Genomic DNA, 18,762 nt, shown 5'->3' on the forward strand with positions numbered 1-18,762 from the left:
AAACTGTGTGCCCGACCGAGACTCGAACTCGGGACCTTTGCCTTTCGCGGGCAAGTGCTCTACCATCTGAGCTACCGAAGCACGACTCACGCCCGGTACTCACAGCTTTACTTCTGCCAGTACCTCGTCTCCTACCTTCCAAACTTTACAGAAGCTCTCCTGCGAACCTTGCAGAACTAGCACTCCTGAAAGAAAGGAGTGAAAATCTCATTCTGGAAACATCCCCAAGGCTGTGGCTAAGCCATGTCTCCGCAATATCCTTTCTTTCAGGAGTGCTAGTTCTGCAAGGTTCGCAGGAGAGCTTCTGTAAAGTTTGGAAGGTAGGAGACGAGGTACTGGCAGAAGTAAAGCTGTGAGTACCGGACGTGAGTCGTGCTTCGGTAGCTCAGATGGTAGAGCACCTGCCCGCGAAAGGCAAAGGTCCCGAGTTCGAGTCTCGGTCGGGCACACAGTTTTAATCTGCCAAGAAGTTTCATATCAGCGCACACTCCGCTGCAGAGTGAAAATCTCATTCTGGAGATGTTACGTTCTCCCTCCACCGCAGTAACCTATTAAAGTTCCCTCTCCTTCCTCTTTTTAAAATTATGACGTGATGGCATGGGCAGTGAACAGTATTAACAAAATATAAGGCTAGAACGCACCAGTAGCCCCAGAGGAAGACCGCTGCAACCGTGCCCGTAATTATAATTTTACTTTATCTGTCGGTTTCGCGTCTTCCGTTCTTCTCAACATCTCGAAATGGTTACAAGTATTTCTCCTCTCTAAACTGTGGTGTCCATGTTTTGTAACTTTAGAGAACAACGTTCCCTACAAAAACTTCACTAATATTTTCTTTAATTGCATGTTTCATGGGTCACAAAAATACTCCTTCCGTAAAATGTTTCTTTCGCAATAGGTAGCTTGTTTTAGTTTCTTGCTTACATGTCATGTCACTAATGTATGATTTCGCGGTGATATGTGCTGATAAATTTCTCTTGAGCTTCCAGCCGCGTCAAGTGGTTTATAGTCCACGAGCTTTTGGTCAAGTACTCATCGGTCATTATCAATTGGTTACTGTGATTTGGTTGCTGCTACCGTCCTTACATTGACGCGCTGCCTTTTGTGCTCACTCGAATGCCATGTATGGTAGTGTTTTCGTTGCGCGCCCGCCGCGCCCCAGTTCATCGGCTCGTAACTTATGAGTATTACTCGACGTGTTCGGAGATATCTGGTGCCACATGCTTCGGGAAACCGACCAAGGACCTGTATAGTCTATGCCACGCTGCAATATTGTTTTCCGAAGCAAACAAGCTTTCAAGGACACAGAGTACTTTTGAATGACAGCCAAACCGGATTTTTTTTTAATAACTGTATTAAATTCTATGCCTTTTCCTAATCACATTGATATATACTTTATTGGATTCTGAATGAATAATGACCACTACGTACTAAATTTTAGAGCCACGGTCATGCACGCTTTCACGTCCCTACTACTTACGTTATGGAAAATCATTAGTATTTTGCAAAATACGATTAAGTGGAACATTTTTGCTTCCAGTGACTCTTATCTGAGATACGTTGTACGAAGGGAAGTCAAAAAGTAAAGGCACATTTGCAGTTTCTCTCCGTAGGGCTTGGTAACACTGCTAATATCTAGGGCTGAGTAATTGTTGGCTGTAACTATTCTATACAACGTGTCACTCTTATTCCCGCGTTAGCCGTTGTACTATAGCAGATCGTGATACATGGAAGCTCCATTGTCGATCTGCACCGAGAACGGAAATGGGGCCAGTGATTCGTCTTTTGTTTGCGTAAGGTGTTAAGCCTGCGGTAACTATTCGTCGAATGCAAGCGCAGTATGATGACAGATGCTTATCACGAAGCAAGATCTACGAAACAGGGAAGAACTTCTCAATGCGACTAGAAAAGATCGGGCAGTCCATCGACGTCAATAACTGATGACAATTTGGAAGTCGTTGAGGGTACGGTGATGGAAAAATGACGAATCACAGTGAACGAAATCGCCAATACCATACATATCAGTCATGGTTCAACGTATTCCATTTCATACGACAGGCTACATTTTCGGAAAGTGTGTGCAAGGTAAGTACCAAATGAATTGTCAGCGCAGCTTAAGGCGCAAAGGATGGACATATCTCGTAAATATTTGGCCCGTTATCATCGCGAAGGAGATGAATAAACACTTATCATCACCAAAAGTTACACTGGACTCGCATTCGGGAGGACGACGGTTCAATCCTGCGTCCGGCCACCCTGATTTAGGTTTTCCGTGATTTCCCTAAATCGCTCCAGGCAAATGCCGGGATGGTTCCTTTGAAAGGGCACGGCCGACTTCCTTCCCCGTCCTTCCCTATTCCGATGAGACCGATGACCTCGCTGTTTAGTCTCTTCCCCCAAACAATCCAATCCAATCACCAGAAGTTAAGAAATTTAAACTTCAACCATCAGCTGGTAAGATTATGCTAATACAATTCTGGGACTTGGAAGCTATGGTAGCCGTTCATTTCATCCCAAGAGGTCAAACTGCGAACAGTGAGAACCATTGTGATGTGTTGCGAACTAAACTGAAACTTGCAATCACGTCCAGATGTCACGGGAAAACTGCGAAAAGGTGTCACCTTGGAGAAAAATAACGCTCGCCCAGTTCCGCCAAACAATCTACCGAAACAATAAAGGAGTTGAGATTCGAATTGCCGGAACACCCGCTATACAGTCCAGATCTACCTCCAAGCGATTTCCATATGTTTGGAGCATTGAAGGAAGCGCTCAGAGGAAGTAGATTTGCGACCGATGCAGAAGTACCTGATGCGGCGATAAATTGGTTACAGGTACAACCAAGAAATTTTTTTCCAAAGGAATCAAAAAAATTGTGAAACTTTAGACAAAGTGCGTTGAAGTGCGGGGAGATTATGTAGAAAAAAATGTATTTTTCAGCTTTGTGTCATTAGGATAAACCGAGCGAGGTGGCGCAGTGGTTAGAACGCCGGACTCGCATTCAAGAGGAGTTTGCCCGCGTCCGGCCATCCTGATTTAGGTTTGCCGTGATTTCTCTAAATCTCTCTAGGCAAATGCCGGGATGGTTCCTTTGAAAGCGTACGGCCAGTTTCCTTCCACATCCTTCCTTCATCCGATGGGACCCATGACCTCGCTGTGTGATCGACTCCCCCAAACCAACCAACCAACAATTAGACTAAATATTCCTTTTCTCAAAAGTCCTTTTATTTTGTGACTTCACCTCGTGTATATTGGTAACAATTCTGGTTTTCAGCATCTGTAAATGACTTTCTTTGCTCCTGTCACTTTGGTAAAGTGTGAAACGTCCACTTTGAACGATTATATATGACTGTCCTTAAACTGACACACAATATTTTTTAGCGCAACGCAATCTGACTTTCAAAAATCTCTACAAAAGGATGGCCCTGACTAACATTAACCTATACCTTTCACAAATCACTTACCTCACAAAGATCTTCGTTACTCAAGCTACTGCAATACAGCGAGCGCCACTACAGCCAGCTAAATAAAAGATTCAAACTACTGAAGGCACTAACTACTGATAGGCATAGTTAGCAAATGAAAGATTTTAATAGAGAACAAACAATGTATTTACCTTAATAGTCATAATATATATATAGCAGTACATGACATCCATTCTTACAAATGTACTGTTTCTGTCCAAAACTCCGCCATCTCAATCCCCACATCCACCACTGCTGGCGGCTCACCTCCAACTGCGCAACGCTACGCGCTGTTCACATCCAGCTGCCCAACACTACAATGGCAGACAACAATGCAAACTAGCCACAGACTGCACACAGCACAGCCAGTGATTTTCATACAGAGCGCTACGTAACGTTGCCAATAAGAAAACATAAACAGCCTACTTACATACCACATCCACCACTGCTGGCAGCTCACCTCCAACTGCGCAACGCTACGTGCTGTTCACATCCAGTTGCCCAACACTACAATGGCAGACAACAATGCAAACTAGCCACAGACTGCACACAGCACAGCCAGTGATTTTCATACAGAGCGCTACGTAACGTTGCCAATAAGAAAACATAAACAGCCTACTTACATACCACATCCACCACTGCTGGCGGCTCACCTCCAACTGCGCAACGCTACGTGCTGTTCACATCCAGTTGCCCAACACTACAATGGCAGACAACAATGCAAACTAGCCACAGACTGCACACAGCACAGCCAGTGATTTTCATACAGAGCGCTACGTAACGTTGCCAATAAGAAAACGTAAACAGCCTACTTACAAGTGTTTAGTTCAGTAGATATTCATTAGTGTGCAACAAATACTAACAATGTTTCGCATGAAGAAATTCGGTAAAAGAAAATTGTAGGAGAACCAGCTTACAAACAGAGCAGTCCATACTGTTGAGAGAAATCTATGCTTCTTCATGGAAGAAACTGTCACATTATGATGATTCAAATTATAGTGTTAACAGAAATGTTGTTTGTTGTGGATGCTAAACGCTTCCTAGTAGTTTGCTGTTCAGTTACTTTCAGGTAATTTACACCATCACATTGTTTACATTTTGTCATTTCCTTTTATCAAAGATGTTTTGATAATGTATAATTTACAATGATATTATATAACAATAACACCCAGAATTTCAAGATTAATGATGAATTAAGTGTAGAAATCTAATGCTAAGCAACTATAATTTCCTTTAAGCGATTATATATTCATTTACGTAAATATATTTACCTCCTTAGCAACTTCATACAAAAAAGGAATTTATTGGTTATTTATGCTGAAGTATGTGGACATAAGTATTATTAATATACGTTGAGGAAAGAAGCAATAAGTACTGAAAGGGATGTCAAGAGGAAGACTATGTTTGACTAATGTTCTGAGGCACATTTTAATATGACTAAAATGCTAATTCGCACTTTTATCACAAGCTGTACTTTTCAGCACGTAGGTACCATATCTTCTTAAGTTTATAAAGCATTGCACAAAGTTTTCTCTGTGACTTGCAATTGTCCTTACCTACCTAGGAGAACTAAACTTGGTTCGTTCAACTAAATTATAGAGAATATAATTTTAATTAGGAAAAATGTTCTGAAAATTATAATATGGTATACAATAACTTTTACTCTGGTAAATATACTTAATGTGCAGAATTAAACAGGTTTAGTATCTCCGGCAAAATATCATACCATATGTGTAAAAGACTGGTCTCATTAACATGTATATTAAGGTATTAAATGGTACCAGAATTTGAAGAAACATTTCAGAAAAACTTGTGCCTCACTTTTTTAATTGCTGTTTTTTATAAACATCAGCACGCCCTAAATTGTCAAAATACTTGCAAATTGTTTAGAAAATATTCTGCGTTAACTGTGATAAACTGCAAAACTGTAATACATACACAAAGGAAATTGTGCATGAAAAAAGTAGCTAGTGATATTCACACAATTTTGAGCTGAGATAGTGCCCTGTGTCCTTCAGCAGGTGGTCATAATGTATATCATCAGTGTACTTGGTAATAACGTAAGAGGTGAATATTTAAATAAGCGTACTTGACTTATTGCTACTATCGCCATATGATTTTAAAAAATGACGGCAGCAGTGTAGCTCCTACATGACGCTTCACACTGGAAACACTGCAATTTCTACGCAGATCTATTTTAGTGGCGGCTTCGCTCGGTGCTCGGCAGGCGCGCGAGGTTGGTAGCGACGCTCGAGAGCCCTCGTGAGGACCGGGAGAGTTGGCGCCTCCTCCCGCGAACACACAGCCCGGCAGGTAACTCTACACGCGCAAACGCCCGCCTTAATACCCCGGCAGCGCTGCCAACTTTTTATGACTGCATAAATTTATAAGGGGCGTCTCGTCCTGCCTGCAGACGCGGCGCACGCACCTACGCACACACACACACACACGCGCGCGCGCGTACGCGAGCAAAGGCGAAAAAGCATCATCCCCCTGCGCCTTTTCATTCTCTGATATTTGAATGCACTACGTAAAATATAGCGTGGCGGAAATTTCATCCGTAATGGAGAAACGTGTATGGCACAGAGAAGCAAGTTTTACGTTACAGGTGCAAATGAAGTCTGACTATTACGTCTGAAAACCTACTACGCATTCTCTTACGTAACTCCGTTAGCTTCCAACACTGGATGCGCACCAGTTTCCTTTTGCATAAAATAAGAGATGGACTGTTGTATCATCAAGTGCATCACTGTTACGAAGAATCGGGCTGTGGGGTGAGATGGTAGGAAATGCTGCTCGAACAGTGCTAATATACATTTTAGGTTCTTTGCGATGTCACCAATGGGATACATCTCAGAATAACAACATCATGTGAAAACAAGATTACACTTTTTGTCTCGATATTCATTACAAATATTAAAGCCAACGTGGTGGACTTAACACCCTCATCGTGAGCAGTGACTCTCACGTCCTTAGTGGAAGCCTCCAAATGACTTTCTACCACGACAGAATAAAATTCCAGAGCTTTGAATGTAACCCGTTGTTTCTTTAAGCGTCTCACTACACTACCAGAACCTTGAGTTGAGTTACACGCTAAAGCTGAATAGTAATTGTAAAATATACTATCACACTCAAAAGAACTACGGTCCTCTCAGAAATCGAACCATGCAGGTCCTGAGAGCGGTCCTTGAGACTGTCTACAATTTTACGAACAAGACTTATTCTGTTCCTTGAAAGATCCTGGTCAACGGTAACGGGAAAGGATTTTTGTCCTCTCAGTACAAATTTTAATCATACGGATTGAAATCAGCAAATGTGAAAGCGGAAGACGACGTGTTTTTTCTTCCTCCTGCGCAACAAACCAACACAGGGTGATTGGCTAAAAGGGGACAAACAGCAAGAAACAATCCCTGAAGGGACAAAGAGCAAAATGATCATACGGCTGTGAAGGCGTTCAAAAGGAGGTACTAGAAGGTGCAGATAAAAGATCTTTGACAGCATCCCCGTTATGGCGGGTGTGCTGGCGGTACGGGATATGCAACACGACCGTGTGGTGCATTCTCCGCGACAACTGCCATCTCACAACGCTTGCAGACCTTATTACCTATAGACTTGCCTCTGTGAAGACTGTTTTTGTCACTGGTTCGTCTCACAGGCTACCACGGTGCTGGAATTTCCGTCACCCATCCTATTCACTACCTTTAAGTGATGCTATATTGTCAACGTATTGTGGGCATGGAATGGTGGCAGCGAACCATCAGCACCGGTTAATCCTCAGTGAGTGGGGGGGATTTTTGTCGACCGCTTTGTGGGGGCAGACATTCTTCCACAACGCCTTGCACGGAGACATATCTTCACTTCCTGCAGCTGGTCATCCCTCCCCAGCTTAAGATTTGCCTTTGGTGGTACGAAGGGTAATGTGATTACCATGTGTGTCCACTCCACCTCGCTGCCTTCTTCGGTGTGGAGATATACGAGGTGCATTCAAGTTCTAAGGCCTCCGATTTTTTTTCTAACTAACTACTCACCCGAAATCGATGAAACTGGCGTTACTTCTCGACGTAATCGCCCTGCAGACATACACATTTTTTACAACGCTGACGCCATGATTCCATGGCAGCGGCGAAGGCTTCTTTAGGAGTCTGTTTTGACCACTGGAAAATCGCTGAGGCAATAGCAGCACGGCTGGTGATTGTGCGGCCACGGAGAGTGTCTTTCATTGTTGGAAAAAGCCAAAAGTCACTAGGAGCCAGGTCAGGTGAGTAGGGAGCATGAGGAATCACTTCAAAGTTGTTATCACGAAGAAACTGTTGCGTAACGTTAGCTCGATGTGCGGGTGCGTTGTCTTGGTGAAACAGCACACGCGCAGCCCTTCCCGGACGCTTTTGTTGCAGTGCAGGAAGGAATTTGTTCTTCAAAACATTTTCGTAGGATGCACCTGTTACCGTAGTGCCCTTTGGAACGCAATGGGTAAGGATTACGCCCTCGCTGTCCCAGAACATGGACACCATCATTTTTTCAGCACTGGCGGTTACCCGAAATATTTTTGGTGGCGGTGAATCTGTGTGCTTCCATTGAGCTGACTGGCGCTTTGTTTCTGGATTGAAAAATGGCATCCACGTCTCATCCATTGTCACAACCGACGAAAACAAAGTCCCATTCATGCTGTCGTTGCGCGTCAACATTGCTTGGCAACATGCCACACGGGCAGCCATGTGGTCGTCCGTCAGCATTCGTGGCACCCACCTGAATGACACTTTTCGCATTTACAGGTCGTCATGCAGGATTGTGTGCACAGAACCCACAGAAATGCCAACTCTGGAGGCGATCTGTTCAACAGTCATTCGGCGATCCCCCAAAACAATTCTCTCCACTTTCTCGATCATGTCGTCAGACCGGCTTGTGCGAGCCCGAGGTTGTTTCGGTTTGTTGTCACACGATGTTCTGCCTTCATTAAACTGTCGCACCCGCGAACGTACTTTTGACACATCCATAACTCCATCACCACATATCTCCTTCAACTGTCGATGAATTTCAGTTGGTTTCACACCACGCAAATTCAGAAAACGAATGATTGCATGCTGTTCAAGTAAGGAAAACGTCGCAATTTTAAGTATTTAAAACAGTTCTCATTCTCGCTGCTGGCGGTAAAATTCCATCTGCCATACGGCGCTGCCATCTCTGGGACGTATTGACAAGGAACGCGGCCCCATTTTAAAAACAATGTGCATGTTTCTATCTCTTTCCAGTCCAGAGAAAAAAAATCGGAGGCCTTAGAACTTGACTGCACCTCGTAACACTAGACACGCTGAACCTTCCCACTTCCCTCGTGTGTTCTCAGTGTGCTGTCAATCACTGAAAGCTACACTGTCAGAGATACTTTATCTCCACCTTCAAATGTATACATGTCCTTTGAAACGCATTTCTGGCCATATGTCCATATGATCGTTTTTGCATCTTATTCTCTTGAGAAATTTTTCCTTCAGTTTTCCCGCATGTAGCAAAATGAGATAGAACAGTTGAAGAGGAATATGAGCACATAAAGAGGGCCATAGATGAGGCACCCAAAGAAGTCCTTGGAGAGTATGAGAAAAAGATGAAAACAGTTTGATGGGATGCAGGAATAATGGAGATAACTGAAAGTAAAGAGAAAGCTTATTTGATGTACCTGAATATTAATGGCAGTCAAAGTAGAGATAAGTAAAGGACACTATATAGAGAAGTAGCCAGAGAAATGTCAAAAAGGAAAAATTAGGCGTGGAAATAAAAATGTGAATATGTGGAGAAGGTGACAGATGGGGCTCGTAGTGCTGAGGCATCGAGAACAATCAAGTCAATGCGAGTGTCAACAAGAGTCAACAAGTTACATCGTAATAATATTAGTCATGGTCAATGGGCAACGTATTTTAAGGATTTATTCCAGGAAAATAGGCCTGAATTTTCACATTGTTGTGAGGTCAGGATGTAACAGGAGGAGTTTTTCAACGAACTGAGAGTAGCTGTAAAATGAAGAAGGCACCAGGAAATGGATCAATATATTAAGAGCTGGTGAAATTTGGTCCACCTAAATTGTTGGTGGTGCTATAGAGGCTGTGTGATAGAGTATGAAATGGAGATAACGTTCCATCGGAATGGAAAACATCTTACATAACAATGGTGCATAAAAAAGAGGCACTTAATGACCCAAATAGTTATAGGGGATTGGTAGTGATCCCTTTCTTTGGAAGACTGTAACCGAAGGTACTGAAATATCAGGTAGAGAAAGAAATAGCTCACAAGTAGCAAGAAGAACAAGCAGGACTCCGAGAAGGAACATCGATAATACACAACATCTTCAAAACGTATCTAATATTTGATAAATGGACAACGGTTGGACTGGAGATGCATGTTGCGTTGATTGATCTAGAGAAAGCACATGACTCTATACTCACCAACAAACTGCGGGAAAAGTTGAAGGAGAGAGAATGAGATCAAAGATTGCAAAAGGCTGTTATGAAATTATATGAAATTAACACAGTGAGAGTACGGATAGGGAATAGTTGGACAAAAGTATTCGAGGTGAATAACGGCCTGTGGCAGGGATGTGGGCTGTCACCGATCCTCTTTAAGCTGTATCTATCAGCAATCCAGTGGCTTAGCATGGAATATTATTCATTGATTAATTGAGAGGTGTTATGAGACCAAACGGCGAGGTCATGAGTCCCACGAATCCGAAGTCAGAGAAGAAAGAGAATCCGCTGAAAGTGGACGGATCCAATCAGGCGAGTCAAATTATAAAATAATTAAGATTAAAAGACACACAGAAAAGACGTAAAAGGTGAGACCAAATCTAAAAACTGGAAAAAAGGGGTGGTCTTTCCTTGGGGGAGTGGTCATGGAGTCTCATACGGAAAAGACTGGAAAAGAGGTCCGTACCACAACCACCCTGCCCCTGCTCCAACAGTAAAGTAAAACCTTATATCTGGAAATATAAACCACTTTCACAAAGGAAACTGAGACCAGTTCACCATCCATGAATCATCTGTTAATATTAAATTTAAAGAATCGGGAAGACTATGCTTAGCACGAAGGGCCAAAAGGAGGGGACATTCCACCAGTATGTGGGATACCGTCAGTCGTGCTCCACAACCACATTGTGGCAATGGATCGTTATGTACGAGAACCAGTGGGTGAGCCTGGTATGCCCAATGCATAGACAGCATAAAACAGTGGACTCCTTCCGACAGGAGTGGAAGGAAGAGCGCCAAAATAGAGTAGAGGGTTGGGTTAGTTCGGGGAAGGAGACCAGACAGCGAGGTCATCGGTCTCATCGGATTAGAAAAGGAAGTCGGCCGTGCCCTTTCGAAGGAACCATCCCGGCATTTGCCTAGAGCGATTTAGGGAAATCACGGAAAACCTAAATCAGGATGGCCGGACACGGGATTGAACCGTCGTTCTCCCAAATGCGAGTCCAGTGTGCTAGCCACTGCGCCATCTCGTTCGGTAAACTGCAGTAGAGTCCTTGATTGTGCAGCGTTTATTACTATGAGCAGTAGCGTACCAGATGTCATTCCATTTCTGAGCAAAGGGAGATCTGACGTAGATCCACATATCCACAGCTGTAATCACGAAAGGAAATGGGGGGGGGGGGGGAGGGGGTTAAGTAGCACATAACCCCCAGCTAGTATCGGTGCAGTTGTCTTTGCGACCCTTCTGCACATGTCGAACAAAATGAACACCGCGCCACTTCAGATTAGCACAGAGTTCCTCGGGCATGGATGTGTGTGATGTCGTTAGGTTAGTTAGGTTTAAGTAGTTCTAAGTCTAGGGGAGTTATGACCTCAGATGTTAAGTCCGTTAGTGCTTACAGCCACTTGAACCGTTTGAACCCAGAGTTCCTCATCAGTTTGCAGGATGAGGTCCCTATGAAATATCACTCCCTGGACCATATTCACAGACTGATGAAGAGTAATAAGCACTGGGACATTGCCAAGACGATCACAGGCGTGAAGAGCTGTGGATTGGGTGGCAGAAGAAGCTTTGATAAACAGGGAGCCCGGCAGCATCTTATTAAGGGACTCCACTTCACCAAACTTGTCCTCGATATTTTCCACAAAAAATAATGGCTTTGTGGCAGTGAATGTGTCCCCGTCCGTCCTAGTACAGACGAGGTAGATGGGAGAGTGTTTCAACCTAAGATGGCGAGCCTGGCCCTCCTCCCATGGTTTAGCCAGAGAAGCAGAGGTTGCCTGGTCGTATGAAGCTGCAGTCAGTGAACCTTCACCATTCAAAGAGATAGCCGTTTGAGAAAGGCCAAATTTTTGCAGCTTGTTACGCATCATGCACCAAGCATCCACCCTAATACTACCCACTCCGACGAGGGGCTCTCCCCTCTGGCGCCACCCAGCTATAGCAAGGGCCGTGTGTCAGTGGGGCCATTGCTAGAAGTTACAATGCTCCCGGAACACAAGCAACCACTCATTGGCATACATGGGGAGGGAACAGCTCGAGCATCAGTAGTGATGCAAGTGTTGTCAGGGGGCTCAGCCATATGAGTACACAACAGCCCCTCCACACGGACTGGCTACACATGTTGGTGACCTGGCAGGGTGGAAGGGTGCTGCAGTGGGGAAGAGAGAGGGAAAGGAACGGGGGAGAGGAATCCACTCTGTAGATGCTAGGGAGAGAGTTCTTACCCTAATGGCTCACACAAAAAACAGAAAATTTAGAAGTTAGGTTTCCTTCCACTTTGATGGCTGTTGCACGCAGCGACTCTTATATTGACTTGTAAATAATAGATTTCAGCTATCAGTCGTCCTTTTAAATTTTATTGGCAGATCTAGATTTCAGCTGGAAACTAGCCATTCTCAACGTACTATCATTTCTGATCAATGCGTCTAATGTATCCACAGTTCATTGAATACTCTTATATTCAATAAACTGTGGATGAAGCCCGACCAACAGGCATTACATGCATTGATCAAAAATGATATTGCATTGAGAATGGCTGGTTTCCAGCTGAAATCAAGATCTGCGATAAAATTTAAAAAGGAAGACTGATAGCTGAAATCTATTATTTACAAATTTAGAAGTGGAGGTCAAACCTCAAGCGTGGATCTAAACGCCAAAAGGGATGAAAGAACAGACAGAAGGATCAAAATTGCAAGCAATACAGGGAACCAGGCGGACAGACAGGTCGATATAAATCAGATCACCGAGTGAGGTGAACGAGGGGGTCACGGGGAAGGAGCGAGGATAGGGAGGGAGGGCAGGGTGAAGGAAATGCAGCCAGGGCAGAAAGAATTGGCTGCAATAGCTCGGGGCCCTCTGTACACCAAGCACGAAAACACGAAAGAACCGTGAGCCTACGGGGGGGGGGGGGGGGGGGCGGCATGGAAAATACCAGGTTACGGGAACGACAGTAGAGGACACAAGATATTTCGCCGGTATTTTGCAGATGACGAGACTGTACTAGCAGATGATGAAGATGATCTAAGCTATATGATAAGGAAGCTTAAAGAGAAATATAATAATGCTGGCCTCAATATGAACATGAAGACATGTGAGTACTAGGCTGCTGGAACGGAAAAAGTAAATGATTTGGAGGCAAATGAAGAAGTAATTGTAGGTGTGGGCAAGGCAGAATATCTTGGGGTATTATTTAATAAACGAGGCAGAAGCAACGGTGAAGCCACTACTTTGATTAATAGAGGACAAACTCTAACAGAGGCACTGTACTCCCTTCTCCGGCACAGAAAGATAAGAAGGACAAAGAAGAATATATGACTGTAGCCCAGAGTGGTGTTTTTTTCGAGAAGAAGCCTGCAGCGTCAGCAAAGAAATAAGAATAAACTTCTTGCCACTGAGACGGATAACTTAAGACGAAGTTCGGGTTGTACTAGGATGGATAGGGTAAGAACTGATGTAATCCGAGAAAGGATGAAAATGGACAGTGATATCTGTGACGACGTCCAATAAAAACAGCTGATGAGATTTGGCCACGTGAACAGAATGAAGTAAGATATGATACCAAACAGGTTCCTATGATGGATACCGTACCAGAGGAAGAAAAGGAGTCACCTACGACGCAATTGGCAAAACGACGTGGAGGGGTAATGGAAGCAAGGAATATGAACGTTAAGGAAACCTAAGAAGAAGGACGCGACTGGGGGGCGGAGAAGCGACGGCAGCCGTTGATGATCCGCAACAAGAAGCAGAAAAAGATCCTGTATAGGACAAGTCGTGTGAGTTGGGATAGTATTGTGTTGGAAGAAGGAAGCTCTGGAATGGAACGATATCTGTGCCACAAATGAACATAAACACCAAAAATGATTTCACGCGCCTTAGCAACGATACTTCTCAACAGTCCCTTCAATCTGACTAAAATACGACCGCCGAAACACCTACAGAATCGCCACCACACTTCACAATTGCAATAACGCTATCTAGATTATATTTTCCCTGATCTTCTGTATGGGGAAAGACACCGTGTTGAAGGAATTAGTATAAAAACAGACTCATGGGACCAAATGCCATTCTTACATGAGTCGATAGATGAAACTCTGTACTCCTTGTACCACTGAAGATTTTTCTTGTGATAAATTGGTCGACAAGAAGTCTGGAAATAGAAAGCTATGATCAATGCGTTTTTTCCTAAGGTTCTAGTTGCATAAATTTACTTTACACACTGTTCTCTTGAGCCATGTTAAACTCAGCAGTCAATCCGTGACAACTGTTTTCTTATTAGAGGCAAGTCCTCTTAAACGGTCTGCTGTCTCTATAAAAAAGTTAAGTGTTTCTTCCAGTATTTCATTCGTAGATTAATCTTACCGTGAGCAACGTATGGTGTCATCCACTGCACGATAGTTAGCACAAATTTATTTAGCACAAGGGCCAATAGCGCCAAATCTGTATCTACATCTAAATGATTACACTGCTATTCACAATCAAGTGTCTGGCAGAGGGTTCAAGCTGTCTCTCAACAGTGCCATCCTCGAAGGCGCGCGGGAAAAACGAGCATTTAAATTTTTGTGTGCGAGCCCTAATTTCTCTTATTTTATTGTGATGATCATTTCTCCCTATGTATGTGGGTGCTAACAGAACGTTTTCACAATCGGAGGAGAAAACTGGCGATTGAAATTTCATGAGAAGATCCCGTCGCAACGAAAAACGCCTTTGTTTTAATGATTGCCACTCCAATTCACGTATCGTGTCTGTGGCACTATCTCCCCTATTTCGCGATAATACAAAACGAGCTGCCCTTCTTTGAATTTTTTGAAGACATCCGTCAGTCCTACCTGGTACGGATTCCACACCGCAGAGCAATACTCCAGAATAGGGTGGACAAGCGTGGTGTAAGCAGTCTCTTTAGTACACCTGTTGCACCTTCTAAGTGTTCTGTCAATGAATCACAGTCTTTGGTTTGCTCTACTCACAACATTATCTATGTAATCGTTCCTGCTTAGGTTATTTGTAATGGTAATCCCTATGTATTTAGTTGAATTTACAGCCTTCAGATTTGTGTGACTTATCGTGTAATCGAAATTTAGCGGATTTCTTTTAGTACTCATGTGAATAACTTCACACTTATCTTTATTCACCGTCAATTGCCACTATTCGCACCATACAGATATCTTATCTAAATCATTTTGCAAGTCGTTTTGATCATCTGATGACTTTACAAGACGGTAAATGACAGCATCATCTGCAAACAACCTAAGACGGCTACTCAGATTGTCTCCTACGTCGTTAATATAGATCAGGAACAATAGAGGGCCTATAACACTTCCCTGGGGAATGGCGGATATTACCTCTGTTTTAATCGATGAATTTCCGTCTATTACTACGAACTGTGACCGCTCTGACAGGAAATCACGAATCCAGAGCACAACTGAGGCCATATTCCATAGGCATGCAGTTTGGTTAGAAGACGCTTGTGAGGAACAGTGTCGAAAGCCTTCTGGAAATCTAAAAATATGAAATCAATTTGACATCCCCTGTCGATAGCACTCATTACTTCATGAGTATAAAGAGCTAGTTGTGTTTCACAAGAACGATGTTTACTAAATCCGTACTATGTGTCAATAAATCCGTTTCTTCGAGGTAATTCATAATGTTCGTATGGTCCATAATGTTCGGATGACGTTTTATGCCTGCCGCTGGCTTTAAACGTATGATTTTTCCACCATATCTAGAGTAGATTGAAATCACCACCGACTATATTTGTATGAATGGGGTATCTATTTGAAATGAGACTCAGATGTTCTTTGTACTGTTAAGTAACTATATCTTCTGAGTCGAGGGGTCGGTAAAACGATCCAATTATAGTTTAGTCCGATTGTGAGGTATAACCACTATCGATACTTCCAGAATGAGATTTTCACTCTGCAGCGGAGTGTACGCTGATATGAAACTTCCTGGCAGATTAAAACTGTGTGCCCGACCGAGACTCGAACTCGGGACCTTTGCCTTTCGCGGGCAAGTGCTCTACCATCTGGCTACCGAAGCACGACTCACGCCCGGTACTCACAGCTTTACTTCTGCCAGTATCTCGTCTCCTACCTTCCAAACTTTACAGAAACTCACCTGCGAAACTTGCAGAACTAGCACTCCTGAAAGAAAGGATACTGCGGAGACATGGCTTAGCCACAGCCTTGGGGATGTTTCCAGAATGAGATATTCACTCTGCAGTGGAGTGTACGCTGATATGAAACTTCCTGGCAGATTAAAACTGTGTGCCCGACCGAGACTCGAACTCGGGACCTTTGCCTTTCGCGGGCAAGTGCTCTACCATCTGAGCTACCGAAGCACGACTCACGCCCGGTACTCACAGCTTTACTTCTGCCAGTATCTCGTCTCCTACCTTCCAAACTATACAGAAGCTCTCCTGCGAACCTTGCAGAACTAGCACTCCTGAAAGAAAGGATACTGCGGAGACATGGCTTAGCCACAGCCTTGCGGATGTTTCCTGAATGAGATTTTCACCATGCAGCGGAGCGTACGCTGATATGAAACTTCCTGGCAGATTAAAACTGTGTGCCCGACCGAGACTCGAACTCGGGACCTTTGCCTTTCGCGGGCAAGTGCTCTACCATCTGAGCTACCGAAGCACGACTCACGCCCGGTACTCACAGCTTTACTTCTGCCAGTATCTCGTCTCCTACCTTCCAAACTTTACAGAAGCTCTCCTGCGAACCTTGCAGAACTAGCACTCCTGAAAGAAAGGATATTGCGGAGACATGGCTTAGCCACAGCCTTGGGGATGTTTCCAGAATGAGATTTTCACTCCTTTCTTTCAGGAGTACTAGTTCTGCAAGGTTCGCAGGAGAGCTTCTGTAAAGTTTGAAAGGTAGGAGACGAGATACTGGCAGAAGTAAAGCTGTGAGTACCGGGCGTGAGTCGTGCTTCGGTAGCTCAGATGGTAGAGCACTTGCCCCCGAAAGGCAAAGGTCCCGAGTTCGAGTCTCGGTCAGGCACACAGTTTTAATCTGCCAGGAAGTTTCACTATCTATACTATTCCGCAGGAACTAGCTACTTCAATTTCACTACAAGGTAAACTATTTCTGGCAGCAGTAAATACTCCACCACCAACTGTATTTAATCTATCCTTTCTGAACGCTGTTAGGTCGGTTGAAAAAATTTCGGCTGAACTTATTTCCGGCTTGGCCAGCTTTCCATACCTGTAACTATTTGAGCTTCAGTGCTTTCTATTAGGGCTTGGAAGTCTGGTTCTTTCCCAACTAAAGTACCGATCGTTTCTACAACTACCTTACTGTGTTTTACCTGCCCCCTTTTAGACGGACGCTCATTCTGTATTTCCTGAGACCCTCTAACCAAAAAATCCGCCCAGTCCCTTCCACACAGCTCCCGCTACCCGTGTATCCGCTTCCTGTGTGTAGTGGACTTCTGACCTATTAAGCGGTACCCGGAAACCAAGCACCCGATGGCGCAAGTCAGAGAATCTGCAGCCTACACGGTCATAGAACCGCCTAAGCCTCTGATTCAGACCCTCCACTCGGCTCTGCACCAAAGGACCACAGTCGGTTCTGTCGACGATACTGCAAATGGTGAGCTCCACCTTAATCTCGCAAGCAAGACTGGCAGTCCTTACCATTTCCGCTAGCCGCCCGAAACCAAAGGGAATCTCCTCCGATCTACAGTATTATGCGGCCACATTAACGTAGTAGTTTCAGATGAGTGATGTTTTGAACAGTTATTACGTAAGATACTGCTATAGGTCGGACCCGAACTATAATATTTACGATATTGCCTACCTAAGAAAACAACTGCACTGATTCCGTAAACGTGGGTTGTGATGTTTTAAAATTTATGGAGAGTCTAATCCTAGTCTATGGAAATGGAATTGAGCGTTTGGCGTCATTGGCCGGGAGGCCCCTTACGAGGCAGGTCCGGTCGCCTTGGTGCAGGTCTTATTACATTCGACGCCACATTGGGTGACCTGCGCAACGGATGCGGATGATGAAGACAACACCCAGTCACTGAGCGGAGAAACTCCCCGAACCAGCCGGGAAACGAACCCGGGCCCGTAGGACGGCAATCTGTCACGCTGATCCTAGTCTATCAAGGAGTATGAGTACGATTCTCATGAGACCACAAATAATCGATGATCCCGACGACAATGTTCCAGATGCGCTTTCGGAGAAGCACAGAATACCAGTGGAGGCTGACAACCCTGGGAGAGAGAGGCGAGACTCGCTGCCGCCAAACTGCCCGCTCCTCTCTCGCAGTCGTCAGTTCTCGCTTGTTTACACTTGCTGCCGACCGCCACGTTACAGCGTCCGCATTATACACTTTTCAGTCTCATTAATGTGAGCCCCTGTCAAAAGCCTGAATAACCGCCTTTCGCAGGGCGGACGACTGCTAGACGTGCAGGAAGAAAGTCGGTGAGGTTCTGGAAGGTACCGACAGTGTTGTGAGGTCTTGCTGACTCCAGTGCCGTGGCCAACTGCTCAGTTTCCTCAGTTGAGAATACATGTCACGAACAGGCCGACCAAGGTGGTCCCAGACATTCTGAATTGGGTTCTAATGCGGTTAGTTTGGTGATCGGTAAACTCATTTGGTGCTCTTCGAGCCCCTGGGAGCTGTGTGGGACGTCCTTCTGATAGATGCCATCGCGATGAGGAGAAATAAATTGCATGTACATGTAGAAGGAAGAATGGAAAAGAAAATGGAGGGTGCGCTAGATGACGATCAGTTTGGCTTTAGGAAAGATAAAGGCACCAGAGAGGCAATTCTGATGTTGCGGTTGATTATGGTAGCAAGAATAAAGAAAACTCAAGACACCTTCATAGGATTTGTCGACATA

This window comes from Schistocerca cancellata, chromosome 2 (assembly GCF_023864275.1).
Source record: "Schistocerca cancellata isolate TAMUIC-IGC-003103 chromosome 2, iqSchCanc2.1, whole genome shotgun sequence".
In the NCBI taxonomy this organism is placed as follows: domain Eukaryota; kingdom Metazoa; phylum Arthropoda; class Insecta; order Orthoptera; family Acrididae; genus Schistocerca; species Schistocerca cancellata.